The sequence below is a fragment of the Oryzias latipes genome, chromosome 5 (assembly GCF_002234675.1).
Source record: "Oryzias latipes chromosome 5, ASM223467v1".
NCBI classification, from domain to species: domain Eukaryota; kingdom Metazoa; phylum Chordata; class Actinopteri; order Beloniformes; family Adrianichthyidae; genus Oryzias; species Oryzias latipes.
Window position 1 is genome coordinate 14515674 of NC_019863.2, and position 18775 is coordinate 14534448.

At 36.7% G+C, this 18775-nt stretch overlaps 1 protein-coding gene across 1 annotated transcript in view; it reads right to left on the reverse strand.

Moving 5' to 3' along the window:
- LOC101157686 (metabotropic glutamate receptor 4) overlaps positions 1 to 18775 on the reverse strand; it is a 191439-nt gene that overhangs the window by 136285 nt on the left and 36379 nt on the right. The window lies entirely within an intron of this gene.

Here is an 18775-nt window from a genome sequence, read left to right on the forward strand (position 1 = left end):
CATACGCTGGTAATGTGCAATGATTTCTTGCTATAACTTTGCTTGATATCTTTTTTCCCTGGAGTTTGTGGTATTGTAGTGTCAGCAATTTAATAAATAAACTCATTTTTGCTTTATCATAAAATCTATTTAGGTTTCTGTCATCCTTATCTTCTGCACTTGGGTTTTATCTCTTCAAGTCTCCCATTCTGCTTGCTTTTTTTCTTCAGAAAAAGTCAAACACTCCACACTGATACACATTGAATAAATCTACATAAACTTGGGAAAAACTGATAAACTGCAACATGACAAAATATGGAGTGAAGGACCTAAGATACAGGAGAACAAAGGGGTGACAAGATACATGACCTGACACTGACAAACTGAAAACAATAAATACATTTTGTGAATATTATTATATTCAGACTAAAGAAGCTGCAAAGCAAAACAGTGAAAACTTTGGCACCCCAGGAAATGATCATTGGAGTGGAAGCAGCCGCACCAGACAAGAGAAGCTTTGTGAAGGAATTTGGCCACATTCTGGAGGAGTATGAGAATCATGCTCCAGCAAGCTCCACTGTCTAAATGAGTGGATTTTAGACGAGGAAAACAATTCCTGCTTCAGACAAGCCATATAGCATCACTGGATTTGCTACCACTGCCCTGTCATGCATGTTTGTCTTCTGCAACGTTTCAGCTAAAACCTGCAGTATTATTCTTGATCATTTTAAGGTTCATCAGCTGAACCTTAGGGGGGATTTTTGAATTTATTTTTAACAGAAAATACTTTTATTCCTCTTTTATTTTTAAAGTAGTTTTTGACAATTTGTATTCAAGAAATAACGGAGTTTCAACAACATGTAATTTGCACCACATTTCATACAGGACATAAACATTTTTCACACCTTTAATCTTTTTACTTTTGCAAAAACAAGTATAAGGAGATAAACAGAGCAAATATTTCAGGATCAGTTTCAGAACAGAAAAAGGTTGACTGAGTCATACCACAAAACACGCTATTCGCCATTATTAAACTATCTACTGACCAAATTCATTGTGTGCAAATAATGTGAGCAGACTTAAATCTAAATGCAAATTGTTCAACTTTACAGTTTCCAGCCGTGTAAGTCATGGCGTGACTATTATTCAAAGGTCTTTGAATTAGCAGAAAAAACAAGTTTAACATGGTGTACTAATGAAACTTTAAAGACTACGTACTCTGGTAATCATTAAACTTTAAATGTAAAAAGCAAAAAGAAAGCTGATCAAAATAAAGCCAAAAACTGATGTTTGATGAGAAAGAAGGAATCTGAAGTGGAATCAAATGATGACAATTCCCACCCTGAGCTCTGCAAGCCGCACACACAAACACTGCCTCTGCTCAAGCAGCTGACAAGATATTGGTCCAAATTGATCATGCAGACACACTTTGTGACTACTTAACATTCCATAGCAGTTAGAATTCCTCTAATTGCTTCATTGATGTCATTTTCTCAAACAGAACATGAGCCTGGCATTTAACTCCACATAGAGGACCAACTGAAAGACGGAGGATTGTTTCAGAAAGATCCCTTTTCTTTATATTCTTCATTCAGAAATAATTGAATTTGACATTTGCATGAACTACACACACGTTTCTTATATTAATTGCATTAATTTGGCATAGGAATGAACTTAACAGTTGTTATTTATGACATTCATTTACACTTGACAGATACACCAGAGAATGATTTGATAGTTTTAAATCAACTGTTGCTTTAAACTTTAATAAAGCCATCCGTCACATTTCCATGTTCCAGTAGCAGGAACACTACATTCAATGCTGTGCATTATTAACACTTGAGTTTGACACGGCGCTGTCTCCGGGCAGTTTCCACCATGAGTACGTTGTGTCAGCAGAGCCTTGCAAGGCTTGACTAGGATCTGTGTTCAGAGGATCCTGCATCACAGCCAGAGGCGATTTCCATGGGAGGATGAGGTCCCAGACGTCTCCATCATCTAGAACGTACTAGACGTGTGTGTAATGGTCTCTCTCATGCCTCACTGCAGACTTTCTTCAGCCTGAAAAAAAACTACACACCGATTCGGATGGCGAGAGGTTTGACAAACGCTGTTCCACAATTCCCCACCGGTTCGGTGGCCTTTTCACAAATAGATGTTCGAGCTGCATTCACAGGGTGAAAGCACTTGAGGACAAACACAGACGTGCATACATATGCTTACACTTGAGCACGGGCACACAGGGAAAAAACACGGGGAGAATTTGTTTGCAGGTTCTTTGCACTGTTTGACATTTGTCAACTTCAGTGTCAGCTTGACAATCGCTTAATGTCAAACTAAATTGCCTGTTGTCTAAGGTGGCTGGAAAAGAAGCTTGTCTAAATAATTACTCACTCAACCGTCCCCCACAAGCATCAGGAGAAACACTAGTTTCTTGTCATGCTTGAAGAGCTTATGATGTGGCCACTTTCAGGAATTTAAAGATGTTGCTGCAGGGGGGTGAAATGCGCCATAACAGGATCTGACTTTTTTCCCCTGCATGATCAGCCTAACATTCCAGCGTTCTGACAATCGATCGGTGCTGCTCAGTGAAGCTGCTTGATAAGAAGGGCACAGACTTTTCGTAGACTACTGTTTATGTTTTGTGGGCTTTGCCTGACCTTTTTCCATGCCTGACGGCAGCAATCGTCCACACAGGTTACTGTAAGGACAATTAGGACAAAAAAAGAGCTCAACTCTACAAGTCGCATGGCTCTGACCATCAGGAAAATACACACTGTCCTGCAACAAAGTTAGTTTTTTCAAAGAAAAAAGAGACTGACTGAAACATGTAGCGTGCCAGACTGAACATAATAAAATCATGCAGTTCACTGATCTATAAATCCGCCGAAGAAAACAATCAAGTGAGGGTGTGAACAGTCAGCATCAAACCAACATACATGTTTTTGTTTTGTTTTTTAAGCCTGATTATCACATATCCAGAACCATCCCAGCTGCGGGCTGCATATGGACAGTTGCTGGTGGATGCTATTTGTGTTCAATCATTCCACCATTTCACTGCAAATTAGCTAGAAAATGCTTTTTTAACTGCTTCACTCATCATGGATTAATTAAGCCATTATTAAGTGTTGTGGTAATAGGTCTTGCATTTATTATAAATCAGCAGGCACCAACAGGTATAGTGATTAACACAAAACATAATGATGCAATGCTTTGCCAAGTCACAACAGCAACCAAGGACATGCTGTGGAGCCTCTGTGCCTGTTTTTTTTTTTCATTCAGAAAATGAAAGACGAACAAAAAATGCAATAAATAAAAAAGGATTAATGTCTGTTATTTGTAATATTAGTGAGTGTATGCATAGGTAATTTCAGTAATCATAAAATAACTGTCATTTTGGGTTGATCTATTGATACATTTTGTTCATGCAAATTATTTCTATTCTGAAAACCACATACACTCATTATTTAAGCAGTGTGATATTGATATTTGCAGTTTTATTTATAAAATGTTATTTATTTAATAAAATGTTCAAAAGCAAAAGAGAAAACAAACAGGACATTTTTTGTAGACTTCTCATTTATAACAACAAATGTACAAAAAGGATGGAAACAGGATGGGAAAATGCCTGCATTTCTCTCTTTGTTACTATTTATTCAAGACTTTAGCTGTGTCTGTTTTGCATTCTGTCCTATTTAGCACTTAATAAACAAAAATGGTATGTAAAAATGTCGGTTAATCTTTAGCGAAACTTCCCAAGTAAGTATAATGTTTTACAATCAATGATCAAAATTCATTTTAAAAATATTAATATTCTATAACGATATTTAAAAGTTACGACAGAGTTTTAGGGCTGCCAAAAAAAGTTAAGTTACGAGATTTAAAGTTAAAAATTTACAAGAAAAAAACTCGTAAATAAGAGATGAAAGCCGAAGTGAGCATATAGAGCAGCAAGTGAACGCCACGCAGCAGCAGAGCAGACTGACTAAACTTAGTTGAACAAGCTGAATCTTAATTGAAAACGTTCCAAATGTTTGGAAGCTTGCTTTAAGATTTATTAATGTTTTATTCATTGATTGGTGGCTTGCAGGATCTCTGCAGTCCGTTGATGAAGCCATCGGTATCCCTGCAACTGTCCACTTCAATCCTTTTCTCCTCCACCAAACACAAGATCTCTAAGTCTGTATGACAATTCCATCTGATGAGGCCCATCTTTCTGCATTTTCAACATTCTTATGCCATTATAACAGACAATTTTCATCTTTGCTGTTTTATGTTGAAACAGGACGTGTCATCTGGAGGAGGGGACGTATATAACTCTGTTTACCTTCCGCATTGGTGTTCTGCGCATGACAGGTTCATGACGTGACAAATGGACTTCTGGGTATAGGAATAAAAAGGAAAGTAAAGCAGCAGCAATCTACACCCAAACATGTCTCTGAGCTCCTTATTTTGCATATAAAACTCTGCTTTACCGACACCGAACTCCGCAAAGCCGGCTACACTGATAATAATCTGATTTTGAATCACCAAAAGGTTCAGAATTTCTTTATTTTTGAAACATATCCAGAAATAAAGTTTTACAAAATGCTCCACATCTCTCATCTTTAAGCTAGATTTAGATAAACAGACACATTTGGTGATTTTTTCTCATAAATTTACGACTTAAAAGTAGTAATTTAAAAAAAAAATGTTTCTAAATTGGCCCTAAAACTCCGCTGTAAAAAGTCACTTTTTTACCACAGTAAAAAAAATAAATGCCAATTCTAGTATACTTTACTGATATTAATTTTCTTTTCTTATCGTCTTGTGCACAAAATTAATTCAAGTTTCAAATAAAATAAAAAAAGACCAATTTATTCTTGTAAGCAGATAGCATTGTTTTGAGAAAACTAAAATAACTTGCTAAAATAGATTGCCTCTTCTAAAAATTGGCAGATGCCAATTTTTTTAAATGCAAAAAATGCAAATAGATCGGCATACCCAAATCTATTTGCAATTTTGAAGTACATTTATTATGCAAACAGACCAAAATGCCTCTAGATAAAGCTGAATAGACTTGCAACCATCAAATGTGATCAAGCACAACAGGATATGCTCTAAAAGCACATTTCTACACAGTCTTATCAAATCAAACCCATCGCATATTAGATTAAGAAAGAAGATTGGCCCTGTCCAAGGCGGGTAGAAATCTGTTGGAAAGGGAGGAGAGCCAGGATTCTGCTTCGTTGTTCAATGTTGTTTGTATCATGAAGAAGCTTCACTTCAGATGATGAAACATCGTTTCCACTCTTTGTGCTTCCAAGGCTTCATGGGGGAACTCTGCTGTTCACAGTATTTTTCATATTAAGCATGCTGAGTGAGAAAAAAGAGTGTCAATAAAAAGTACTTTTTTTTCCTTAAAATAGGGTTTTCTTAATTCTGATGCTCACACCCCATCTCTGCATGCTTTACAATCTTTCCTTCTCGAACACATTTTAACAAAATTACCGAGTCATTGACAGGAATCTGAAAACTTTGACTCAAAGGTGGTGAGCTGAATCAGGAGAGTTGAAGCTCACTACCCTTAAGGAGAGATGTGAAGTGCTCCTTAAAAATAAAGAAGAAAAAAGTCCTGCTATTAGCACTTGGAAATCACTGCATATGATTAGGACTGTAATTAATATTTATTTGTAATTATTTCAAAAGAATAATGACAAGTTTTGGAACAGAACAGTTGTAAAGGTGACAAAGATTTAAAAGTTAGCTGAGTCATGTTTCTTTTAATTTTAAGCCTTTATAAATCTATGCGTTTCTTTCTAAGTGTCAGATTTGTGTGATTTAATTTGTGGCACCATTACCACTGAAATCGTTGGTTCCATCATCATTTGCAGCATCAATATAAACTGCAAGGGCAGATAAATGATGAATTCTGTTGAGCTACAAAAACTACCAACAAAAAAATCTTCATCTCAACCATGACCTTGTCTTTTAGACCAGAAACTAACATTTATTTTTATTTAAATGATGTCAAAAATATAAACATATACACAAACTATTTTGTAGATATGCAAACAAAGGGTTTAAAGTGCATCCAGAATTATTTGTGTCTGAGCCTCAGAGCCACACAGAATGAGAGGAAAACTGACAGATGGTAAACAGTCTGGACCTGAACTCTCTGTGGAACTTTGTCAAGTCTTGAAGATACAGAAATCTTGTTATGTCTGATTTGCATCAGCAATGAGTCACCTGCATTTTGCAGCACAAGATTACAAATAAAGCACAGTACAATTATAGAGACAAGTGATCCGATAATGCAGGAACTACACATCTAACATGAAGAGAGGAAGCAGCAGCAGCCTGCAGTGATGTGTCTCTTTGTTACTTGCAAAACATGAGAATCAAAACACAAAGAAAAGAGGATCAGAGGGAATAAAATGACTGTTCCCAATTATAACATCATAAATCTCCAGCTTTTTTTTAGTCCTCGTCACACACAGTCATGCCAGTATAAAACGTGTCTTGTGGCCATACGTGTTGTCAGAACTTTTCTATTTCAGATGAGTGAATCACCATGAATCAAGGCATCGCTCATTGAGCAGCAAAACAACACAAGTGGAAAAAATCACCCAAAAACGTGGCATTTTCCTGAGGGTGAAGACAGCAATGGAATAGATTTCCCTTCAATTATCTATTATGTCAATAAACATCAAGGTTATTTGAAAGATATGTGTTCTGAATAAATATTGAACAAAACAGCAGCTACTGTCACAATGAGCATGTTGTAACGTCTGAAGGTACATAAACGTGTGTCATGCATTTTCTGTTCATCTCACGTTTTTTTTTTTTTTTTGCTTCAGGCAGATGTTAATCCAGGCAAATTGCTTTTCCTTGTTTTTTGGTATGTGCCCTGAATTTTTCATTTCTTTTCTCTCGTAGATTATAGCATTATCTCAATATGCTCTTATCTTTATTGTGTTTTTAGTGCATTACAGTTTACCCTAAAAATTATTTTTGTATAAAAAGTGCTTCTTGTGTTTAAATAAATTTTAAATAGATCAGTGTTTGTTAAAAGTCGTATGGCATTTTAATGTTAAATGCAGAGTCTAAGGAATTGGAAAGTTCCTTTGACTAAACACTGCTGATATTTCAGTTTTAGTAACACCTATGCTTTAAGGCAGTGCTTCTCAAAAAGTGGGGCCCAATGCGATGCCAGGGGGGGCAGTATTAGCGGTCTTAGGCAAAGGTACGGGCTATTGCCCGGTGCCCCAAATTAACGGGGGGGGGGGTCGACCCCGGCTCAGTGCTTGGAAAAAATCTGCGCCACTATTAATTTCCAATAATCTGTTATATCACAGAGTTTGTAACAGCCTGAAACTGTGAACTGCCATCCCTGCAGCTGCGCGCTCCTGTCTCCTGTCACACGCGGCTGGTGTGTTAGAAGGAAAGGGGAGGGGTAGGGGGCTCAGGCTGCCAGGTGGAACAGCGCATGCGGAGCGATAGATTGCGCAACACCTGCATCATCGTGTGCCTTTAGATTACTTAGTTCATGCTAATAATGTTATTCTTTATGAACTATTGTAGAAATTTTGACGATGTGTCTGTATTTTCCATAAATGTATCTTTGTCTGCCTGCTGTTTAGCCGGTGTCAGTATTTGACATACAGACGGCAGGTAATGCAGGAAAACAGCTGCACTCTTTGAGATAAATAAACAATCCATCATTTAGAAAAATAATCAGCACAATGTTTTTTACCTGTTTCTTCAGACTAAAAACGTTAAATATATTGGTGCTGCTGTGTTAATGTTTCAGATCAATTTACACTTAATATTATTTATTGATTGAATTATTTTTCTCAGCATCAAATTGTTCAGTTGGTCAAAATGTTTCTAGTTTAAATAAGGAATGGCAGATTTTTTTATTTCAGGCACTTTAAGCTTCTTTTCTGTTTTAGACTAGAACAGGGTTTCTGTGTGGCAACAAAGGTAACATTTGTTGAAAGTGGATTTATATTGATTTTTCTTTTGTTAATGTTAAAAGATACAATTTTAGGTATACTTACATAATTTTTATAGATACTAACCTAATATATTGTTATTATAATATATTATTAAAATGTGTGGGGGGTGGGGTGGCGGTGGGGGGGGGGGGGGGGGGGTTGGGGGGGCACGAAACATTTTCTTTTTCCTATGGGGGGGCTTGCAAAAAATAATTGAGAAGCACTGCTTTAAGGGATGTGCAAAGGTCGGTGAGTAAGGAAAAATGGGGATCAAAATTCACGTAGTTATTATGTACTCATTGGAACAGACATATTATGTCCGTGGGAGAAGTTTTCAGACGTTTGTTAGCAGCTTTGTCGCTACCCAATCTGTAACGACTACCCCATCGGTCCCTGCATGCACAAATCTTGCATCACTTCCTCTTAACGCCAACATTGTGACAGCTAAGTAATTTGAATTAGATCAGCTCCCACAATTTGTTTATTTTTTGTACATTTGTCCAAGATTGTAAAGCTATAAATAATGTAAAATTATTAGCTCCTGATAACATTTCCTCAAAGTTCTGCCTCCTTTACAATTGTGGAAGCCATTTAAACAACGGCTAACTCTGTGACCACGAATTTATATTTTCTTCAATAACGGAAAGCTTCTCCCAACTGAATTGAAGCACCTTAACGTAAAAGAATGCTGTCTAAATGCAATAGATTTCCTAAATCATAATTGTTGTCATTACAGACAATGAAAATCTTACAGATGCGTGATAGAGTAAAAGTCACACTCATTTTCTTTGTTTGATCAATTTTATTTTATGTATGTCGGCAATGGGAGACGAGGACAGGACATTTTACTCTGAGGAAATGCCCCTCAGGGCTACTGCAGCCACTTTTGCAGCCAAATTAACCGTTAATAACCTGTCTGTGTTAACTGAGTTAATAAAGTGTCAATAAGTGGCAGTATCCTCATATACTGGGGAGTGAACAGCTGTTAAACAAATCGGAAGAAGAAAACATTTCCGCATGTGCAGTGCAGATCGAGTAGACCCAACCCTGCGGTCCGATTTTGCACAATCACTGTAATGATCATACAGCCCTGATCCTTAACATTTCTTTTTGCCTTTTATTTTTGGCAACATTTAACTAAACTTTTCCCATTATTTTAAATATTTTAAGAGGTTATAATTGTTATTAGCATCCGAAGACATTCTCTGACTGTAAAATGCTTAAACGGAAGTAGAGGCATTTTAGCACATGCAGGAACCAATAGGGTAGCCATTACAGATCAGGCAGTGACAAGCCTCGTTAACATTAAACCTTACCAAATGTGAATTGACCAAAGCCACAGTCCTTCACTTTGGTCAGCAGGTTGGTAGTGGGAAAATTTGCCCTGCAGATACCAAAGTAAATCCATCAAAGCATTTCCTGTATGTACCACCAAGAAAGAACGCCATGACTTTCTTACAATCGCCAATGAAGTATTTGACCTGTTTGCAAAACTACTGATTTTGCATTTAATGGCAGAACCCTCAATGGAAACTGCAGAGGTCATATCTCATCTCCTTTTAACAATTTATTGTGAGATTAAGGTCTGTGGACTGATTTATCTGAAAATAGCTAATCTGACGCAGGTGTTTTGGTGGGTGAGCAGGATTTCTGTTTAGTATTTTCAGTACTTTTGTGATGTCTATAGTTCAAAACAATGAAGGTGGGGTCTTCATAGGAGGTATAACTGAAAAAAAAGAACAATAAATAGGGAAAGATAAAGCAAACTATACACATAAAATAACATTTGGACAACATAGAAAACCATCACTGTCAAAACTTGATCTGGATTATTTTCAATAACAGAAATAAGTTTTAAACTATAACCCATATGCCGCTAAATTTAAAATGACAAAAAGGCACAATGACAACAATGACAAAAGTTGTTGTACGGTAATTATGTAGGCACACCTGTTGTGCCTACATTATAGTAGCATCATTTAAAGAGATGGGATAGGGTTGTAATGATCAATCAACCTAATCAATGAATTGATTTATATTTCTACAATCTAACCAGATCGATCTGTCTGAGACATATTGGTAATCAAATCAACCTATACAAGTATTTAATCATTTCAAAATTAGATGAATTGATTATATTGATTTTTGAAAATATTATTTGGATTGAGGCACTGTAGATTTTTCCTACATTGTAAAAATGACCAAGTGCAACACAGCAAAAAATGTCCATTACAGCCAATGTATGGAAACACTTCGAAGACGTGTGGTAGAATGTTCTAATCGTGTTCCATTTGTATTATTTTGTTATGGAAAAACATTTCTCGGTGAATCAGATCGTTCAAAGTGAACCAATATCGACTATGAATCGTATCAGCAAACACACATTATGATATAAATCGAATTGTTGTTAAAATGAATCTTTACATCCCTAGATATGGATGTACTGAAAGCTGAAACCATTCTTTTCTTATTGAATGACAACCTTTCCTGTCATCCTGCTTCCCATTACAAAAAAAAAAAAAAACATTTAAGAATTCTGAATGTTTTTTCTCAAATTACAGCAATTTATGAAATATGAAATAGTCATTGTGAACCATTAGCTTGTCAGTGGCTTGCTGAATGAAGAGGTGTGGCTGACATGAAGTGCACCAATGGACTCACACCAGTTCATCTTGATGACTGTCACTCTCTCAAATGAGCTGCTAAATCAATTTTGGCACAGGCTGTCATTACACTGTGTCACTGGAAGGTTTACAGGGGAATAAAAACCATCCGAGTATGATGACACCAAGCGTGAAATAACACAGGTCCTTTTGTGCTTTAGGAATTTCCCGTACAGAGCTACTTTGTGTAAATTGCAAAAAAACATAAAATAAAACAAAATAAAAAAAATAAGATTTAAAGAAACCATCTTATTGCTTGTGTTTATGAGTTTTGTAATGTGAGAGAAAATCTGGCCTAAAGATAGCATGGAGCCACTTTGTTTAAAAAATAACTGTCAAGATTGACAGAAGATTGATCAAGGATGGCAAACATCAACAGATTTTTCCAAACTGGTATAAGCCTAAAATATACGCGGTCAGGAATGGAGAATGAGCTCGAGGGAAATAACCATTAACTGGCTAAAAGGAGGTTGCAACAAAGCAGATGGCGAACACCTCTGGGAGACAAGAAGGTGGTAAAGCTTCAAGCAGAAACCAGCTGCAAAATGAATCAAATCTCACACTGAAGGAGCTCACATAAGAGACTGTCAACTGCTAAGGATATCTGCCATCCTCTTCACAGTTTGCCGCATGATTAAGTTCCTGCAATACAGACTGCACTGAATGAGATTGACACTGATAGCATTCACTTCAAACGGCGTTATGTAATTGCAGTTTTTGTAGTTTTTACCCTAAGCACATATTCTCAGAAATGAGTCACGGTACGGAAAGATGCAGAAGCAAGCACAAACATTAGCAAACAAAAAAAAAAGGAGTACGTTTTGAAAAGAGTAATCTGAATATGGTGATTCATACCAAAAGACCAACTCATGCACTAGGTAAAGCTACTGCTATTTTGAAAAATAAAGTTGCTACTTAAATCTGCACCTAAAGCTCCTACTTTTACGCACAATCAGGTTGATATGGTAAAAAAAAAGAATTATGACTTAACCCTTGTGCTATTTTAGATGACCCCACCCTTACATTGACGTGTTCTCCCTACCATGACAAAGGAGGATAAAGGTGGAAAGATTTCATGTAATCCATGGACACCAGTGAAGATCACAAATCATTGAAGAAAAAAGGTTCAGAGCACTGTCTAGTGGGTCTAGATGACCCAACTCCCAATGTTAAAATGCCTAGGATAGCACAAGGGTTACAGAGGTGCTGTGGGGCAGCTACAGTAAAGAAGCACAAAGGCACTCAGTGAAGCAGTGACAAAATTAGGAAACTGTGGCTATACTTTGAGTGCAACTTTTAAAAAACTTATTCAGGAGCATTATGGACATGTTGAAGTTACAAGCCGGAGGGATGACTGACAACAAAATAAAGACAACTGCATTTGTGGTGTTAGGTGGTGATAGAGTGTATTATTGTTTCACAAAGATCTTAAAGAAATGACTGGATACTTGAAATAATGTTAATGTATAGGTTTTTAGGAAACATACAATTTTAATTTAAAAAAAAACGTGGATTCTTTTTAATTAAGAGCAGTAAACAAAGAACAAAATGGTAAGTTTTCTGAAGACAGTGCAGCAAGGGCAGCAAATATAAGAAAGGACAGGTCTACAACATACCCTTGAGGTATGCCAGAAGATAGTGAGGTTAGGAGTGGGCCCCGAAGTCTGTCAGACAATATTTTCACAGACCGGTACCAACGGGGCTGAAGTTTGCATTTAATATTTTTAAGCTTCCAGTTTCTGAAAAACCTATTTTTCAAATTAAAATTGTACTACAAGAAATTTAATTTTAAAAAAGTCTGAAAACATTCACACAAACAAAACACACAAAGTTGTTGATTTGTAGAAGTTGTTTCTGATTTGTAAAATATTCAATAAAAGCTGTTTTTTTGCATAGAATACCATTGGTAACACTGAGAACTCAACAAAATCTCAGATCAGATTTCAGGGCAAAAATATTTTTCATATTTTGTTTTTTACATAAATCCTGATTCATTCTGTGTTTTTCCAACAAAGAAGAAAAGAGAGTCATGCCTTAGTCACCCTTGTTAAAGGAAAGTTTACACAAATCAGAAACAACTTCCACAAATCAGCAACTTTGTTTTATTCAATCTTTACACTCCGTCAAATGTTTGCGGCTGGTTTAAACTTAGATGATGAATTAATGAAGCAAAATAAAATGACACAACAGTCTACAGTCATAACTGGTATTTTCTAAACATGATAATAAACATGAATCCACAGCGTCTGCAACTTCATTATCTGCGTGTGAGAAACATTCAAGTCAGTCCCCCATATTTATGCAAAGCGGCGTCTGGTATGTCAGAAAAACTGTCGCAATAAATCCATATGTTGAGGAAAACTGCTGGATTTGTCAGCAAATAGCAGCTTTATTTTCCTTTGAATTTAAACGTTCTTCTTCAGTTTCTTCACTGACTGTTTTCTCCCCAAAGAAACTTTCCAAATACATTTAACTGTTTGTTTTTCATTAGCATTTTGATTTTGGGCTATAACTTAGCAGTCCGAGCAGCAGCGTAAAGACATGTGACGCGTCAAGACAGACGGACGAGGTGAACAGAGTCCAGTGGTTTTCCAGAGTAAAACTTCAGTATCAAACAGAAAATAAACTAAATGGAAATAATCTAAGTTAGCGTATGTATTTTTTTTCTTCTGCATACCCAAGTGACCCACGGACCTGTACAGGTCCATGGCTTGGGGGTTGGGGACCACTGCATTAGATCATTGAATTACTTCTCAAAACACAAAATATGTAATATTTACATTTAACTTGTGTTTATCTGAAGTATTTTTCATCAAAGTGGTTTATTATGTAATGTTCTAGTTTAGAAATGCATTCATGTGCAAAAGCTCAACCATAATGCGAAGATGAATAAGGTTCAGACCAGGGGTCGGAAACCTGCAGCTCTTTCATTCCTGTGCCGCAGGCTCTCTGGGGTTTTGTGAAATAACTGTTGTTCTACTGTTCTAAGATTGTTGTGGTGCCTTTAACACTGTCGGGAGAGAGCAGCGTGAACGTGCGGAGGGGGCGTGTCTGCGGCTGTGAACATAGACCAGAGTCGGTTATGGGATGTCTAAAAAGACAGTACATGTTGAATAATGTTCAATGAAAAGCGGATAAAAGCGTCATCATGCAGAGCCTCTCCAGGTCCTTTGTTGACCACCTTTATTTTTGTTAGCAGGTCAGAACCAGGCGAGCTGCTCGTCTCTGGAGCGGCTCCCCCAGTCCGAAAACAGTAAACAGGAAAGGTTCATAAAAATAATTTTAAAAAATAAAACAAAAAACTAATGAACAAAGTATTGGGTTTAAAAAAAAATCTAAATGTAGACATTTCTAAGTAAAGTTCAATGTGATTATCGACCTGCGTCACCACCACAACTCCCCTGGCGTGTAATCCCAACAATGTTCAGACCCGACCAACAATGGAGAAGTTCCTGAAGAACCTGGGCAGATTTGTTTGCTTTCAATGACTTTACCAGTATGAATTATATGTAATGACGAAATAGCAAACAACAAAGTCTCAAATGTGGCAAGACATTCTAGAATAAACACGCAGCTTTTGCACAAAAACATCCTGATCCAGATGAGAAAAAAAGTTGTTTGTTGAGAAAAATCTATTGGAGAAGCGGATTAACTGCCAGTTACTTTCAACATATTTACTAGTTTTGTGGTCTCTCAGAAAATAGTTCTCATCGGAACGTATTAAATGACAGAGGATACAGAAAAACATCTCTCTCTTAACATCTCATCAGGCATTTTAGAAAATAGTGAAATTATGCCATTCACTGGAAACACTGGGTTTTCCAAAGGGGGTTGCGGCTCCCTGTGTTTTATTTTCTGTGGGAAACTGACCAAAATGGCTTTTTTGAGTGGTAAGCCTTGCCGACCCCTGGTTTAGACAGTCACCTCAAATAGTTTCTAATTAATGATTCATAACTAATCATGTTCATTCAGAGCACTGAGTAATGCTAGCTTTATTTTTGTAAAAGGTTGTATGCATGAAAACCATTTGATTTTGAATTATTAAAAAAAAAACTCCAAATGAGGTGTGCTAAATAAAACCAGTACAGACCACATGCAAAGTTTGTTAAAAATAATGCGCATCAAAAACACTTTTTTTTTTAAACTGATAATACTTTAGAAACCAAAGGTTTCATCAGGAAAAATTTCACCATTTAAAATTAAGATACATATTTTTGGTTTTGTCTTAACATATTAAATGGGAGACTGAAAGCATGTGTTTTCTTGTATATTTTTCTATATCCTCTAATTTTTTGTGCTCCTTATCGAGCTCTTTACAGCACAACCTTGCCAATATTAGAAGCTTTGTCCAGTACAGCTGTGAACTTTAAAGTTAAAACAAGGAGCTTTCCAGTTAGCAATAAAGCCTAGAACACATTGAGCTTCTTTAACTTGGGTCACTGCCATGCTAATTATGTGCACCACAGAAGAGAACCAAAGAAATGCATTGAAAAAAAGCATTTTCTCTTCACTCCACTAGTTTTAGCTATGGCTGATTCGAAAAGGAAATCCCTTTCAGAACCTCCGGCTGAGCAAGACAAAAAGTGTAATCTGCATTGTAGGTGAAGTGTGTCAACTTTATGAGCGCATCTACAAGGCAAATGAACAATGCACAAATCTGACATGGCTTGTCTATGATCATGAATTCTCTTTTCCCAAGATGCTTGTCAAAGCAGCTCCCACTCAGCTCAGAATTATTCCTTAGCTGCAGCTCCAGGTCAAAGTGTTAGGATTACGTAAGGCTGCAGTAAAAATTTAATCAAGTTACTCTGAACCACATCTGTTTGCAACTGTGCTGAGCAACCACTTTACTGTAAACCTGCTAACTACTCTAGGGTGGGTCCCTTTGCTGACTTAAGAAAGTTTGCGTGCAAAAAAGCGTGATAGCTTTAGGTTTTTATCAGTTTTGACAGTTTTATAAGCAAAGTGTGCATTTGTTGTGGTGCTGCCATTTGTCTACATTGTTGGCTGTACCAGTGCATGCAACTCACATGGATGTCTAGCTGCCTGCTCGCCTTCATCAGTATGCTGACTTAGTTCTTGTGTATATACAGCCCTTCCATTAAAAGCCGACATTTTGAACTGCTGTGTTGCCTCCTCACGTTAGAAGGGGCATTCAAAAACGTCCTGCTCGCACAGAAGAAGTTATGAGAAGGCTGTGAAATCAAAATCTTATCAGATACAAATACCAGCTTGCATTTGGTTGACCTGTAGATCCACGGAAGACCATAACTCAAAACTCCAACAAAATCACCACTTACCACTCTCTAATAAAGGTTTACTTTTTAATCTATGTAATCATGCAGCCTACTCACGCTCTTTTTTGGAAAAGGTTCATATTGACTGCTATTGAGTTGAACTGAAATTGAATGGTTATTTCCCAGAACATCAGATTTTCATTCATGGGCCTCAGAAGTGATCTTGGTGTTCACTTTAACACATTTACAAGCTGGAGTTGCTTAATATACCTCTATAAATCTAAGCACTCAAGGCCTGAAGCTAAAAATGCTAAAATATATGTTAATGATTAATAGCAGAATTAAAAACTGAATAAAATATAATATGACATGATAACATGCTTCCATTTATTTATAAATGAAAAACAATATCACAATAATGACAGTGGATTTGTCAGGTTTGTCTGTTTAAGGTGGAATCAAGAGAGCTTGATTCCACACATAAAAGCATTTTTTTCTTTTAGAAGATAATTAAAGAAAAGTCACATGTCACAGGTCGTCATGTTTTATTAATGTCTTCAGTATATAGTGACGCAACATACAATAAATAGTAAGTAACAAATGGAACCCCACTTGAAAAAATATACAGGAAAAAGAAACTAGCGCGTTCTTAATGTGTATATTGTGTCAGACTGTGTTCACTGTATAAGCCTAAGGCCACAACGAGGAGGATGTATCCCAAGAGGATTTAAGAGTCTGGAATCACTGCACTTATCAAATAATACAAACTGTAGGCTGTTTGTGTAGAGGACTAAACTGACAAAAGTAAATATAAACACTTTTTTTTTAAAGAAGTCTCATTTTTATTTTGGTAATATCTATAACAGGGCCAAAATCAACTCATTGGACTGTATGTTGCTGTGATTTTTACGACATTTTTTGTATTGCTTTATAAATGTCTTTATTTGTACATTTAAGTATAGAGATTAAGCTTTTGCATAATTTTATAAAGAAGCTTTTTTGACCTCTCAGTTATGATCCACTTGAAGCAACACACATGTTTGCAAGCGTGTAGATGCACATGTGTGTCTATCTGCAAGTCTTTGTTTACTTTCCCTACAGGCACACATGTCTCTCTGGCCTCTACTTGCAGCAGCTTTGTTGAAATCACAGTGACAACACATGGATGGAAATCCAAAAACTGTTGCTAACTGTTCACAGATTGTGTTTAGGAAAATGCCACTCTATTCATACAAAAACAAACAAACAAAAACAAAACAAAAAACATCTGTGCAAGCTGCTTTGGAAGTTTCTGTTTCTCTTTATTTTCAAAAGAAGGTGACTATTATATAAGAAAATTAAATTATATAAATATTTTGACAGTGTAAAGTTATTTAATGACATTTGATTTGAGCAGTACTTGGCAAAAACTATGGAAACGTATCTTTCAAATTAATTTTTCATATTTGATCAGTTGACTTGAAGAAAGGCTTCAAGGTGGCGTAGTGGTTAGCACTTACAAGTTTGCATGTTCCCCTAATGTATGCATGGGTTTCTTCCAGGCAATCTGTCTGTTGTCCCACTGTTTAAAAAGATACGTCATGGGTTAATTATAAATTCTCCCTAAGTGTGAATGTCTGTGAGTGTGTGGCCCTGCAACAGACTGGCCAACTGTCCAGGGTGTACACCGTCTTCGCCCAACAGTAGCTGGGATAGGCTCCAGCAACACCATGACCCCAAAAGGGATTCAGCGGGATTCAGCGGGATGGATGTTCTGGCGTGGAACAAACTAAGCAGTTGTGCAATGAGAAATTCTCCACTGTCCCTGGGAAACAGGTTGATACTATGTAAAAACCTTTGTGGAGGCACCAAATGATTTTCAACCAAAATGTTTATTTATTGGTCTCTGACAGTGAATTTTCATTGCATTGTTTGATCCACATTAGAGTTTGTGTCCTTGTATAATTTGCTCTGTTTTGTAAAAGATACATGTAAATCCTCATCTGAACAATTATCCTGACCAAAAAAAAGAGCTCTGGTCTGCTTAAAATCAAGGAACATTGTTTATTTTCAAATTAACCCATGATTTAGAGCGTGAACCCTTTTCAGCAATTGTTTTTTTTTTTTTTTTAATCTAGCAGGAAAAGTTAGAACATATAGAATTGGTGTAACCCTAATCCCCTATATGATAATAAGAAGACCAGCAGATTTTTTTTTATTTTTGTAATTTTTCATTTTTTCATTCTGGTCAATGCTGGCTTTAGGCAACCCATCTATCCACTTTCTCAACCCACTTGTTCCTGGTCAGGGTCACAGGGTTGGTGGAGCCTGTCTCAACTACCTTTAAGCAACGTTGCACCCTGGACGGTCATTGCAGGACTAAACAGAGCCGGAGAACCACACACATTCCCTCTTAATGGGCAATTTAATGGACAATTTAAAATCATCAATTTAGAATGACCAATCAACCTTTGAAGCAGGTTCTTGGACTGTGGAGGAAGCCACACAGCCTGGAGAAAACCTATGCATTCACGGGGAATACATGCAAGCTCCAAAAAAGAAATGACCAGGGCTTTATCACTGTGAGCCAATGGCACTGAGCACTACACCAATGAGCATCCTCCCCACCCAAACAGGCAGCTGTTGAAGCTATGAGATGTTTTTGAAACACTTTGGTCCAGTTTTGTTCTTAGCCTGTGTAATCTGCAAAATAATTTCTAAAATGACTCATCTAATTGGGACAAATCCTTCCAACTGTTTATTTCGTTATTAATTCATCTATTGACATTTTTAGCTAAAATGCTTTATATACATGAACAACAGTACATTACTAATTCTGCTCACTAGCATTACAAAGAGCAACATTTTTTAAAAAAAATGGTGATGTTGTCACTAGGGGTTCCATTCTATTTGTAGACACAGGAATGCTGTCATTTAT